Below are 12,386 nucleotides of genomic sequence, written 5' to 3' on the forward strand. Positions count from 1 at the left end.
GCTGCCGGGAAGGGGCAGGAGATGCTCTCAGGTCAGAGGCTGAGGCGAAGGCTCTCTGCTGGCCTGCGTCCTGTGCATCATCGGGAATGTAGGTGCACAGGAAAGGAAAGACCGACAGAGCCCCGGAGACGGCCTCCCTGAAGGAGTGCCCATTACCACACCTGGGGATCAGGTCTCGACCATGACAGAGGGACTCCGAAGCACACGTGATGTCATCGCACACACACACACACACACACACACACACACACACACACACACCGGGGATAGCCATGTGCAATCCCTTCTTTTCTACCCGTCTCTTAGGATCTTGGATATGTATGCACACATGCCTGGCGTGTGGGGACATGGCGTGATTTTCAAGCCACCAGGTCCAGGACTCAGACTGTGGTTGTCCGCATGGGAGTCCAGCAACATACCTGCTATGCCATCTCCCTACCCCCTCGCATAATCTTTAAGCTGCTGGGTACAAACTCAAACCATGCAGCCATCCATGCAGGATTCAGCACCCTTACTTCCACGCCACCTGCTGGCACCAAATCTGAAATATTCTTTACATATTCTCCCTTCCTTCCTCTCTTCCTTTTTTTAGCAGTGAGTGGGCTGGATTGAACCATGGCTGCGTTTGCCAGCCTCTGTCACTGAGCAGGGCGGTGGTCAGGATAAGGCATTTCCTATGGTGTCATCAGCTGGGACCCGGGAGTCAGACCACCTGCCTTGAAATCCCAGCTCTGTGGAGACTCCAGAGAGTCGTTGCTTAGTTTCTTTGAGCCTTGACTCCCCACTCTGTAAAGTGGAAATAATAATAGCACCTTCCTCACCAGTCAGTATAAAAAGGATCATTTGATGCATATCATCTTATGTAAATGCGGCCACCATTATAATCGAAACAGATGAACGACTGAAGTTTGGGAAACTTTGGGTAGTCCCTTGTCTTCACTATTCAAAGTTGAGAAATACATATTAATGCTCAGACAGAGTCTTCCTATCAAAAGGGAATTGGACGGGTCAGCTCCTTAGCCAGGTGGTTTGGGAGAGCAGAGGAACGACTAACAGCAGGCCCTCTGAGGACTAATTTCTCTCCGTTGTTCCCAGTGGAAACAGGAGGGAGGAGGGGAGAGGTTGGGGGTGTGAGTAAGTCTGGTGCCTACTCCAGGGCCTTTGTCTGGTACATTATTCTGGGGCAGCAGAAATGACTCCCTCCTGGCTTAGAGTCAGCCTGGGGCTTTTTCCTGTTTCCCACCACGAGTTCAGGAAAGCCTGCACGCTACATAGCAGACACCTGACATGTCATCTTAGTGACCGCGGATGCCCTTTGGAGCCTGGGCGGAGCATGGCAAGAGTGGGTTGGGGTCCAGGAGGCCCACCGCCACAGCTGTGCACAGTGGGGAGCCTTAACAGCACCCTGTCCGTTAGCCATGCTGGGCGCACGGCCTGTAGGTGTTTGTCGAATGAATGAGTAATTAACTACTTTCTCAAGTCCCAGCTCCGCTGTTTTCAAAAGAAGATAATAAGAGGACTAGGAGCTATATTTTGTTATTTCCAGTTCTTACAGCTGCACACAAAGATGATCTGACCCACGGGACACAGACGCAGAGAGGAGCGGTGACTCGCAGTGTGCCATGCCGCCCGGAAGGGGCAGTGCTGGGAGGTGGCTCCACGTTGCCTGTCTCCAGGTCATCATTCACCCCCTTTGCAAGTGGCTCCAATCTGGGCCAGGCCACCCCACCACCTGGCTCCGGAGGACCATCTCCGCACCTTTGCTAGCTGTCCTGTTGACCCCTTTGAACAGCTGGAAAGTTCTTCATAATTTGGAGATGCAATTGGTCTGGCTGGGACTTGCCTATGGGGTTCCACCCTTTGGAGATTTAGAAAACAAGTCTAATTTTTTAGGTCCATAGATAACTCTGTTTGTGTGTGTGTGTGTGTGTGTGTGTGTGTGTGTGTTAGTTTTTTGTTTGTTTGTTTGTTTGTTTGCTATAGTGCACATGTGCTTGCTGGAGAGACAGAGAGAGAAAGTGAAAAAATCACCCTCCCCCCCAGGGAAGATGGCCACACTGCAATCCCTTTTTTTTTCCATTCTCTTCTTGAGATTTTGGGTGTGCACACACACATGCCCAGCATGAGTTTCAAGCCACCGGGTCTGGGACTCACCCACAGTCAACCGTGTGGGAATCCAGCACCTTAGCCACCATGCCACCTGCTAGTCCCACCCATGTGTTTTAATAACTAGAGGATGCTCTCCAGAGAGCATTTCTATATCGTCAAGGTTTATTGAGTGCTTACGATGTGCCAGGCACTTTATAGATACCACCCCACGTAGTTCTCACAGCACCACTGTGACGTGGGTATCCTCAGATCCCCTTCTTCAGATGAGGTCATACCACCTCCCCAGGACCCATAGATGGCACCTGTCTGAGCAAGAATCACACCAGGTGCAAGGCAACCCACCATCCCTGCTCCTACCACCACGCCAGCCTTACCGCCTGCTCTCTTGCCATTAAAGACATTGCATTCGTGAGAGTCAAGTAATCACTTTCCCTTTAAGAAAGTTTAGAAATCAGAGGCTCCACCCATAATTTCCTTACCCAAAGATAACTATTTAGTAGTTTCATGCATATTCATGAGTAGATAAAAATATGGATAGTTTGGGGTTTTTTACAAAAATAAGCTCATACTATGCATATTACTTTGTAACCTACATTTTCTACCTAACACTATATCTAGGGCATTTTCCATAGTAACGCATGGACCCATGCGCCATCTTGGTAACTGGCGGGAATTTCAGCCTATAGATAAAGCAGGAGGATTTCACTAGTCACCGCTTACCACCACACCCTTAATTTTTCTCCAGAAATAAGCCCTCTGGTGCACAGCTTCGCCCCTGTGACTCGTGCATGCGTCCCAGGGTTCCTTAGGATACTGCCTACTAAGGAAAACTGTCAGGGCCTGAGAGTAAGCCTCCGCACAGGCCCTGTCCGTCATCCTGAGGTTCCTGGATGGTTTGGTTTGGTTTGGTTTGAGGTTTTTGCCACAGGGCGTGTGAGCTCACCAAAGAGAGACAGAAAGAGAAAAAGTGAGAAAACAGCCCTGGGGGGTGTAACCTACATTTTCTACCTAACACTATATCTAGGGCATTTTCCATAGTAACGCATGGACCCATGCGCCATCTTGGTAACTGGCGGGAATTTCAGCCTATAGATAAAGCAGGAGGATTTCACTAGTCACCGCTTACCACCACACCCTTAATTTTTCTCCAGAAATAAGCCCTCTGGTGCACAGCTTCGCCCCTGTGACTCGTGCATGCGTCCCAGGGTTCCTTAGGATACTGCCTACTAAGGAAAACTGTCAGGGCCTGAGAGTAAGCCTCCGCACAGGCCCTGTCCGTCATCCTGAGGTTCCTGGATGGTTTGGTTTGGTTTGGTTTGAGGTTTTTGCCACAGGGCGTGTGAGCTCACCAAAGAGAGACAGAAAGAGAAAAAGTGAGAAAACAGCCCTGGGGGGATGGCCACACTGCAATCCCTTCTCCATCCTGCACTTGGGATTTGGGACATGCACATACACGTGCCTGGCATGTTGTTAAGCCGTTGGGTCTGGAACTCAAACCATGATGGGCCACGTAGGAATCCCACACGTTAATCACCACGCCCCCTGCTGGCCCCCGATATTCCTGCGTGAAAGGCTCATCTCTCCATTCCCTGATGCACAGGGGGAGTTGTCTTCTTTAATCCTGGCCACTCTCACAGGCCGGGGAAGAAACATGAAACAGCATCTTGTTTTAATGTGCTTGTTTTAAGGTCATCTTTGATGACCAGTGAGGTTGGATGTCTTCCAGAATCGGCCAGTCCAGCCTGTCTTAGGCACCCTACATCGCCACCACGTCCCTAAGGGAGGGCGTGGGCTTCGGGGCACCTGCCTAGTGGATCTCCACTGGGTGGTCACCAGTCAGTCCTTCAGGTGCTGCCCAGCTGCCAGGACCAGAAATGTTCATAGACCCCAGAAGGGAGACCAGACCACCTGGTTAAAGGCTCATGGGGCCCAGCCATCCCAGGGTGGCTTTTCCAGCTCTCTGTTTCTGTCACCGCTGCTTCAGTTAGACCGCATGTTGTCAGATCTGCATGAGGCACCAAGCTGGCTGGGGTGTGCAGGCTGCTTGCCCTCCCTCCACTGGTCCAGAACATCCCAGGACCTCACCTGCACCCGTGGGAAGGCTCCTCGTTTTAACTTCCTCCTGGGTCCTGGGGGTGGAAGAGGCTGGCACGCTGTGGCTCTTTGTCCCCTTCCAGCTGTTATCTGAGACCCAGGAGTCAGGCAAGACTCGGCTCAACCGTAAACTCTCAATGCTGTTCAGCCGTTGCCGTTTTCCTAATCAGGAACTTCGCACTGCTGCGCCTCATTGTGGAGGGCGTGGCAGGGCAACTCCCTCTGATGGTGCTGAGCTGGGGGGCAGCATGAGGGGTGTCTCTTTGCCCGGCATCCAGCACCCCTTCTCAGCACCTCTCTTGTTTTTGTCCAAATCCTCCACACCCTACTAACTAGGCCTCACCTCCAGCCTGTGGAGTGGAGTTCCAGACCTGGGTTCAAGTCCCACTCTGCCACATACCAGAGTAGTTGCTGAATGTCTCAGAACCTCAGTTTGCTCACCAGTAAAATGGGAGAACAATAATTCCTACCTCACTATGTCGATCTGAAGACAAAGGAACATGTTTGTTCACACGATTTTGGAAACTACAACATGTAGCACCAATGTCATTTTTATTTGACAACTACTGGCTGAGTGACCCGTGTCTTCCAGGATGATCACTCCCCAGTATAAGCCCAGAGTAAGGACATTCACGAGGAACTTCAGTGTAATTATTTGGCTTCGTCGCCCCCGTAAGTCCTTCCGTGGCCTCAGAAATGGCCACCGCAGGGTTTATGATCACTAACGTCTGACTTAAACTGAGCTCCAGGGCCCCCATGGGTGTGCAGGCAGTGATCCTGCTTGGGAGGATGGAAGTTGCATGGGAGGCCTGGGTTCAGCTTCCTGGTCAACCTGAACATGTCAGGCACAGACCCGTTCCTACAATCCTAGCTGAATGGGAGCTGGGTAGGAAGACCGCAGCACGGTGAGAGCCTGTTAAAATACATCCACCTCGGGAACCAGCAGTTAGCGTAATGGCTATGTCGCTAGACTCCCACATAGTCAACCGTGGTTCGAGTCCCGGACCCGGTGGCTTAAATTCACGCCAGGCGCGTGTGCATGCATGCCCAAGATCCTGAGAGGAGAATGGAGGAGGAGGGATTGCAGCGTGGCCATCCCCTCTGGGGGGTGATTTCTTGCTTTCTGTCTCTCTGTCTGTGTCTGGCAAGCGCACACACCCTATAGCAAAAACATCTCCAAAAAAGAAGAAAAAAACAAAATACATCAACCCAGGGGCCCGCAGGTGGCATGGTGGTTACGGCACTGGATTCTCACACGGCCAACTGCAGTTCGGGTCCTGGACTTGGAGGCTTGCTTTCTCTCTTTCTCTCTCCAGTCAAATTGAAAAAAAAGAAAAGTTAATAATGATAAATAAAATTAAATAATTCTTTGAAAAAATATCAATCTATTTCTGTTTCTCTCCCTCTCTCTCTCTCTCCTCCTCCCTCCCACTCTCTCACAAGTACAAAAGTGTGAGCTGAGGTAGTCAAAGCCAGCTGTCCTGGGTCAGCTGTCCCGAGGTGCAGGACCAGGCGCTACAGCTCATCTCTCATCCATCCGCCCAGAAGGCAGGGCTCGTGCCAGGGGATCCCAGGCAGAGCAGCGAAGAGCACTGTTGTCACGTTGCATAACATGGAGGGGACAAACACACAAACGCCTGCCACTGCTCCACACGTGGACCGGCCAGGCCAGCTACGGAGACTGCGCGCTGACCCACGCCCTCTGAGAAAGCCAGCCCGGCAGCAGTCGGGGCCTGCCACCCTCCCAGTCTGTCCTTGGTTCCCCTCACTCTTCCCGCGTGACATGTGTCTCAACGGCAACATCGCCGCTGGAAAACGGTGGGGCCAGGAGGCGGACGCGGACAGGGGTCTTGGCATGGAGCTGCAGAGCTATGCTACCTGGAGTGGAAGAAAGGGAGGAGCAGCAGGAGGAAGGCGAGTGCAGAGGGAGGCTCTGAGGCCTGGATAAATGCCGTGTCCTCCCAGCTCTGGACAAGCCAGGTCCTCCTCACGGTCGAACCCACTCATCTCAGCCGGTCAGTCATCTGCGTGCTCCGACTAGGCGGGGCTGAATAACAGCAGGGCTTATTACACCCTTGGATTCTGAGCCCCAGCCCTGAAGACCCTGAATCCATGAGTCTGGGCTGGGGCCTGGGGGTGTGTGATTTCAATCTAAAGTCTCAAGGTCCTCGAGGCTCACAGTGTGACCTTCACACAGCTCCGCCGTCTCTGAGAGCTTGTTCCCAGGGCACTCTCAGGCCAACCCTTCTGCCTACTGAGTCCGAGTCTGCATTTAAAGATTGACAGGGTCAGTGTGAGACCCTGTGGAAGGTCTCTTTCAATAAATGAATAAATAAATAGATAAACTTAAAAAGAAAAAAAAAAAAGAAACTCAACCGATCTTGAAAAAACAATCAATGCATATAAGAAAACCTGCTGGGAACTCAGATGAACTCCACAATTAACTCAGTTTAGGTCAGCCTGATGGCCTAGTGGGTAAGAGGGCCAGACCCCACACGGCCAGCTGCCCTGTTCGACTCCTGGCCCTGGCAGCTTGATAGACCTGCTGGGCATATGTGCATGTGTGCGCGTCCCGGGGGAGTGATTTCTTTCTCTGTCTCTGTCTCTCTCTGGTGAATGCACATGCTCTCTAGCAATGAAAAAAAAAAAAAATTCATTGTCTCGAATCTGCTCTGAGACTTATATTCCATAAAATTCTGGTCCAAGAATGGCGGTAAGGCAGGTAAAGGGCCGTCCGTCTGGCTTCTATCCGTAAGGGCTTGTTTGGACACTTTTACGTGGTCTGCCTTCTAGACCCAAACTATTTTATGAAAAGCTATGTTCTTTGAACTTAAACTGTCAGAACATGAAAACGCACATAAACCAGGCTGACTGGCTTCAGAGCACCTCGTTCCTGCGCGTGCACGCTCTTCCGTGACCACGAGCGGACCCCCTTCTCCCCTCGTTGCTGCAGGGAAGTTACCGGAGAGTCCTGTTCTCAAGTGAGGTCAGGCGGCCTGCGGGTCCCTCCCCTCCCCCAAGCCACCCTGCTATAAAGTTGCCAATGCCCTCATCAGGGAGAGCCCAAAGGCACATTCGTACAGGCATTGGGTTACCCTGGGGTGGGTCTTGAACATGAGTGAAGCGTTTGGCTGGTGGCTCAGAAGTCAGGAGCTTTCCCAGGACTGACAAGGCAAGACAGGCAGGAAGGCAGACAGCAGAGGAACTTCGGTGTTCTGGTGCATTTTGAAGGGTGTGAAGGCTTCAGGACCATGGAAGGTGTTTTCTCCCCACTTCCGTGAAATAGGAAACGCAAAGGCCCTCTGTGGAGATGTCGTTCACCTGACTGGGAGCAGAATGGCTGTATCTGGAGGCCAGAAAAAGGATCCCTCTTTGATCAAAAAGAAGGACATTTTTGTACATTTCACCAGAGAGCGGGATCTGCTTCCAAGAGACAGTGAGTGCCAGACTGGGCCTCCGAGCAGCCCTGGGCCTGCCCATCCGGGTGGAAATCCATTTGTTTTGGGTTTTGGCAGAGACACCTTGGCAAAGGCGGTGGCCAGTCAACAGGAACACAGCCAGGCCGCCGTTCAGGACTGCTTCAGAAAGCTGGACCTCGCTCCAGCGCAATTTTAATAAAGAGAAAGAGCTCATTACAGCACTATCTATGACAGCGTCGAAAACGTGGATGGTAGCAGGAGCCTGGCTGAACAACTTACATGGATCCTTACAGTGAAAATTAGGGTTTCCAAGACTCACAACTTGGGAAGATATTCACGATGTAACATTGAATTAAAGGAGGGAGCAGGACCCCCAGCCCTCGGCTGGTTTTTCTGTGCATGTAAGGAGAGACTTCCAATAGTTTGGGGGAAGAGGGCAAACAGAATTAAAGTACAAATTTATTTTGGTGCAAAATAATTTTGAAATCCATGCATAGCTGTTTTCATAATATGAATTGACTGGGAGCTTTTTGAAGATGCCTATGTGTACATATGTTTAAGGGAATAAAAATTGGAAGAATAATTAATTATCAGATGTTAAAACCAAACACAACACCAAAATTTTAAAAAATAAAAAGTACTTTCTCAATGGTGAAATAGTGTGTGGTTATTCTCTCTCTCTCTCTCTCTCTCTCTCTCTCTCTCTCTGTGAGTGCATGCACCTTTTGACAAATTAAAAAGAAGAAAGACGTCTTCTTCAAGGTCACCACTAGTAATGGTGGAGCTAGGACTTGCACGCAGGTGCTCGGACTCCAGAGCCCAGCACTCTCAGTCCCTCCCTGTATGCTGAAGCCATCCACACCCCACCCCTGGCCTTTGTCCTGGCTGTGCCCTCCCCTGGAGGGCTGGTCTCTGCTCTGCCTCTGCGCACCTAGGTCCATCCAGGAAGCAGCCCCAGGCCTGCCTGGGCTCCCTCGGCCCTCCACCCTTGAGCTGAGAGCTCATTCGCTTACCCACTCTTTCTCTTACCAAGTACACAGCTACTGAGCACCTCCTGGGGTGCCTGACACTGTGCTAGCTCCCGGGTGTAAACGTGAGAGATCTTGGTGCAGTCTGCAGTTCCCATTAGAGGTCAAGACCGAGCACAGGCGATGACTGCAGACTGAGCCAACCACTCTGAAGGAGCAGAGCTCCAGCCTGACATGGCAAGATGGCACCGCTTGGTTTTAAGCAGGACCTGTTGAGGCCACATTTGTTCTTCTGGTTTCTAGGTGGACGATCGATTGGCTGGAGGTAAGGGTGGAGGCAGGGAGGCTACAGCAGAGGCTAAGGGAGGAATCCGGGTGACGTAGGAAGAGGAGAGTTGGCCTAGAATGGAGTAGGCCTGAGGATGGAGATGGAGATGGGATTAGCTGGGGTCCTGACCACTGGCTCTGGCCCTGTGACCCCCTGCCATGATTGTACGGCGACTTGTCTCATGTTGTACAGAACACCCCCAAAGGAACAGTCAGAGGCCTTACCATGGGTGCCATAGGGGCTGCCCAGACAGACGGTGACTCCAGCCCCTGCTGGGCTAGGCATTACCCTTAGGTGCTGGGTAGCCAATGAGGGCCGAGGGTTTCCAGGGAATAGCCTGGGAGGAGGCAGTGCACTCCGGGGCTTTGGCATGAATCTATTCGTGGGCAATGCTTTGATAACCAGTGTAGAAACCAAGCGGCCCCTGTCAGCTAAGTCTGCCTGTTCACTAAGCATCTAGGAAGCGATGCTCCATGACTCAAGACCAATTAGCTAAAAATTGGTCAAATGGGCATCCCATCCCTAGGGAAAATGCCCTCCCTGGGCAGACAGACCCTCCCTGTCCAGGGTGACATTTCGAAGTGAGTGTCTGAGATGAAAAGAGCCCTTCAGAATGGACTCCTGGTCTGCAGGGACTCCTGGGAGCCAGGACTGGGAAGAGGGCTGTTATTTAACCGCAGAGGAGCACTGACAGTCCCTCCCCACCAGGGAGACTGTTCTGTGTAAGGACGCTGCCTCATGGAGTCCGCTCTTGGCAGCTGGCCTGAGAAAGCCCAGGCTGGGAGGTGGCGCAGCAGTGGGGGAGGAAGCTGGGCCACTCCTCCAGGGGTTTGTCCTGCTCTTTGTCCTGTTGACATTTCTATAGTGGGGGATAAGAAGATCTTGGTTAAGAAGGAAGAGGCAAAGAAGTCTGTGTGAATGGGCATGGTTTGCTCTGGTCGGCTCTCCCCTCCCACGTCCAGGTGCTTAGAGCTCCCCCTGCAGCTGGGGTAGAACGACTCTGTCCCCTGGGCAGCTCACAAGGATATTCTGAAGATGGATGAGATTATATTAGCAGCCATCCTTTCTCCCTCTTCTTCCTCCTCCCTTCCCTCTTCTCTCCTTTTTCCCCTCCCTTCCTTCCAGGATATCCCTCTGGTTCAGTTCAGAGAGCACACAGGGACCAGTCCCTTCCACTGTAGGTCCCTGCCCTTGTGCCTACCTACCACATTGTCGGGAAAGTCAAGGCGTATTTTTCTATGCAAAGATGCCTCATGACTTACCTGACAACCCAACAGTTACTTTCTCACTTCACCCTGACAACCAGCTTGGAGGTGGTGGGTACCCTTCTTGTCCCTGAGGCTCAGAAAGGGGGACCAGCTCTGGTTGCCCTGCTGGAGAAAGGCTGGACTTGGAACTCAGACCTCTCTGACTCCCCAGCCCAAGTTCCTGGTCTGACTCTAGACCATCCCCACCAACCCCTCCCAAAGGAAAGCCTACTTTAAAAAGGAAGATGCCCCTAACTGTTTTTATCTTAATCTACCAGAGGTTGTGTGTGCTCACCAGAGAGAGAGAGAGAGAGCACTCCCCATGGGGGTGGCCATGCTGCAATCCCTCTCTCCCACCTCTGGCCTCAGGATTTGGGGCGCATGCACATGGGCACTCAGTACATCTTTGAAGCAGTGGGTCAAGGACTCGAACCTTACAGTTGACCTATGCAGGATCAGCCGCCCTAACCACCATTAACCAGCTGGCCCCACGATGCTGCTCAGTCATTTTAGACCATGGTCTGTCTAAACTGCTAGATGAAACGTGGAAGGAAAGAAAGCCTGGGCACCAGCTTGGCCCAGCGTGATTTTGAGACCCATGTTACCACTCACCAGCCGCGTGACCTCAGGCACCGTGTTTAACCTCTCTGAGTCTCCAAAGATACGGGTGCTGACTTTGAAGGCCATGGAAATAAAGGCGTGGAGGTTCAGAAAACAGAGGAGGCCCAGTGGCAGGTGTAAAGAATATGCAAGGGTTTTGGACAAAGGGCCCTGGGTTTGGTCGCCTGGTAGCTGTGGGGCTTTCTATAAAGGTGGGTTATCATTCTGTACCCATTTCCTCATCTGTAAAATGGGGGTGATCCCAGCCCTTACTGCAGAGGGAGCAGGAGAAACAGACGTGATCACCTACAGTGAATCCTGCCACATGCTGGTTGCAGGGTGTCACTCCCAGAACGTGAGGGCTAGGCTGCGTGCAAAGGCCATGACCGTCCAGACACCACCAGCGGCACCTCTGGACCCTGACCCCACACGGTGGTTTGGAGTAGAGGCTGGAGACAGGTGCCTGAGCGCTCGCGCTGGCTCCACCCTCCGAGCCGCTCCTGACCTTGTAGGGGCGCTGACCTCCGCGCCTCGGTTCCCCACCCACTACACAGGAATCATATCGGTGTCTCCTCACAGGGTCGTGGTCAGAATTAACTAGTGGGTGCGTGGAACTGTCTTGGAACAGTCCAGGTACGTTAGAAAAATACAGACTATTCCTTTGTTATTTTTTGTCACCTCGAGTTGTAGGGATTGCCATCATAGCTCTCTGCACCACAAAGACACTCTACAGACTGCCCCCACTGCCCCGAACCCCCACAGGGCCCGAGCGTTTCGTCTCAGGCCTCGGAGGTCATTCAGCGCCAGTGGTCACTTGCTGGGGCCCACAGAGAGGACACCTTCCTCCAGCAGAGTCCCCATCTACATGCCGCTGGTTCCAAGAAGGTTCTCCCAAAGGCTGCATTCCTTCTGTAACTACTCCACCCCGGGCTCTCCAGGCCTGCTGGTATATGTAAATACACTTCACTTTTATGGGGAGCACAGTGCTTGGGCATAAACCATCTCCTCCATCCTCCACAATCAGGGAAGGGCTGGACAGGGACGGTTCTCCACGTGGCAAAGTCAGGGTGGACTCACACCTGGATGGTCAGAACCTACACCCTGAGGCCTCTCGCCAGCTGGGAGACAGCTCCCCAAAGCTCTTCCAGCTTCCCCATTGTGCTAGTGCAATCCGGGCGGGCCCCCCTTCTCTCCACCTCTACCACCACCATGGACCTGGGCCCACCACAGAGGTCTCCTCGCTCAGGGTCCTGCTTCCATCCTCACAGAGTTGTATGCAAGCTGCCAGGCCATAGCTTAGTCACTCCAAGTTGTCACAGCCCTCCAGAGGCTTTTAGAGTAAACAAGCCTTGGGGCCAACAGATGGCATGGTGGTGCATAGTGGTTACATACCTGGACTCCCACATGGCCGACCACGGTTCGAGTTCCAGACCTTTGGCTTGAAACTCATGCCGGGCACATGTGAATGCATGCCCAACATCCCTGGAGGAGAATGGAGCAAAGGGGATTGCAGCATGGCCAACCCCCGAGATTTCTCACTTTCCCTCTCACTGTCTCTGTCTCTCTCTCTCTCTGGCCAATTCATGTGCCCTAAAGCAAGAAAACTCTTCTAAAAAAAATA

The sequence above is a fragment of the Tupaia chinensis genome, unplaced genomic scaffold (genome assembly GCF_000334495.1).
Source record: "Tupaia chinensis unplaced genomic scaffold, TupChi_1.0 Scaffold000049_1, whole genome shotgun sequence".
NCBI lineage: Eukaryota > Metazoa > Chordata > Mammalia > Scandentia > Tupaiidae > Tupaia > Tupaia belangeri.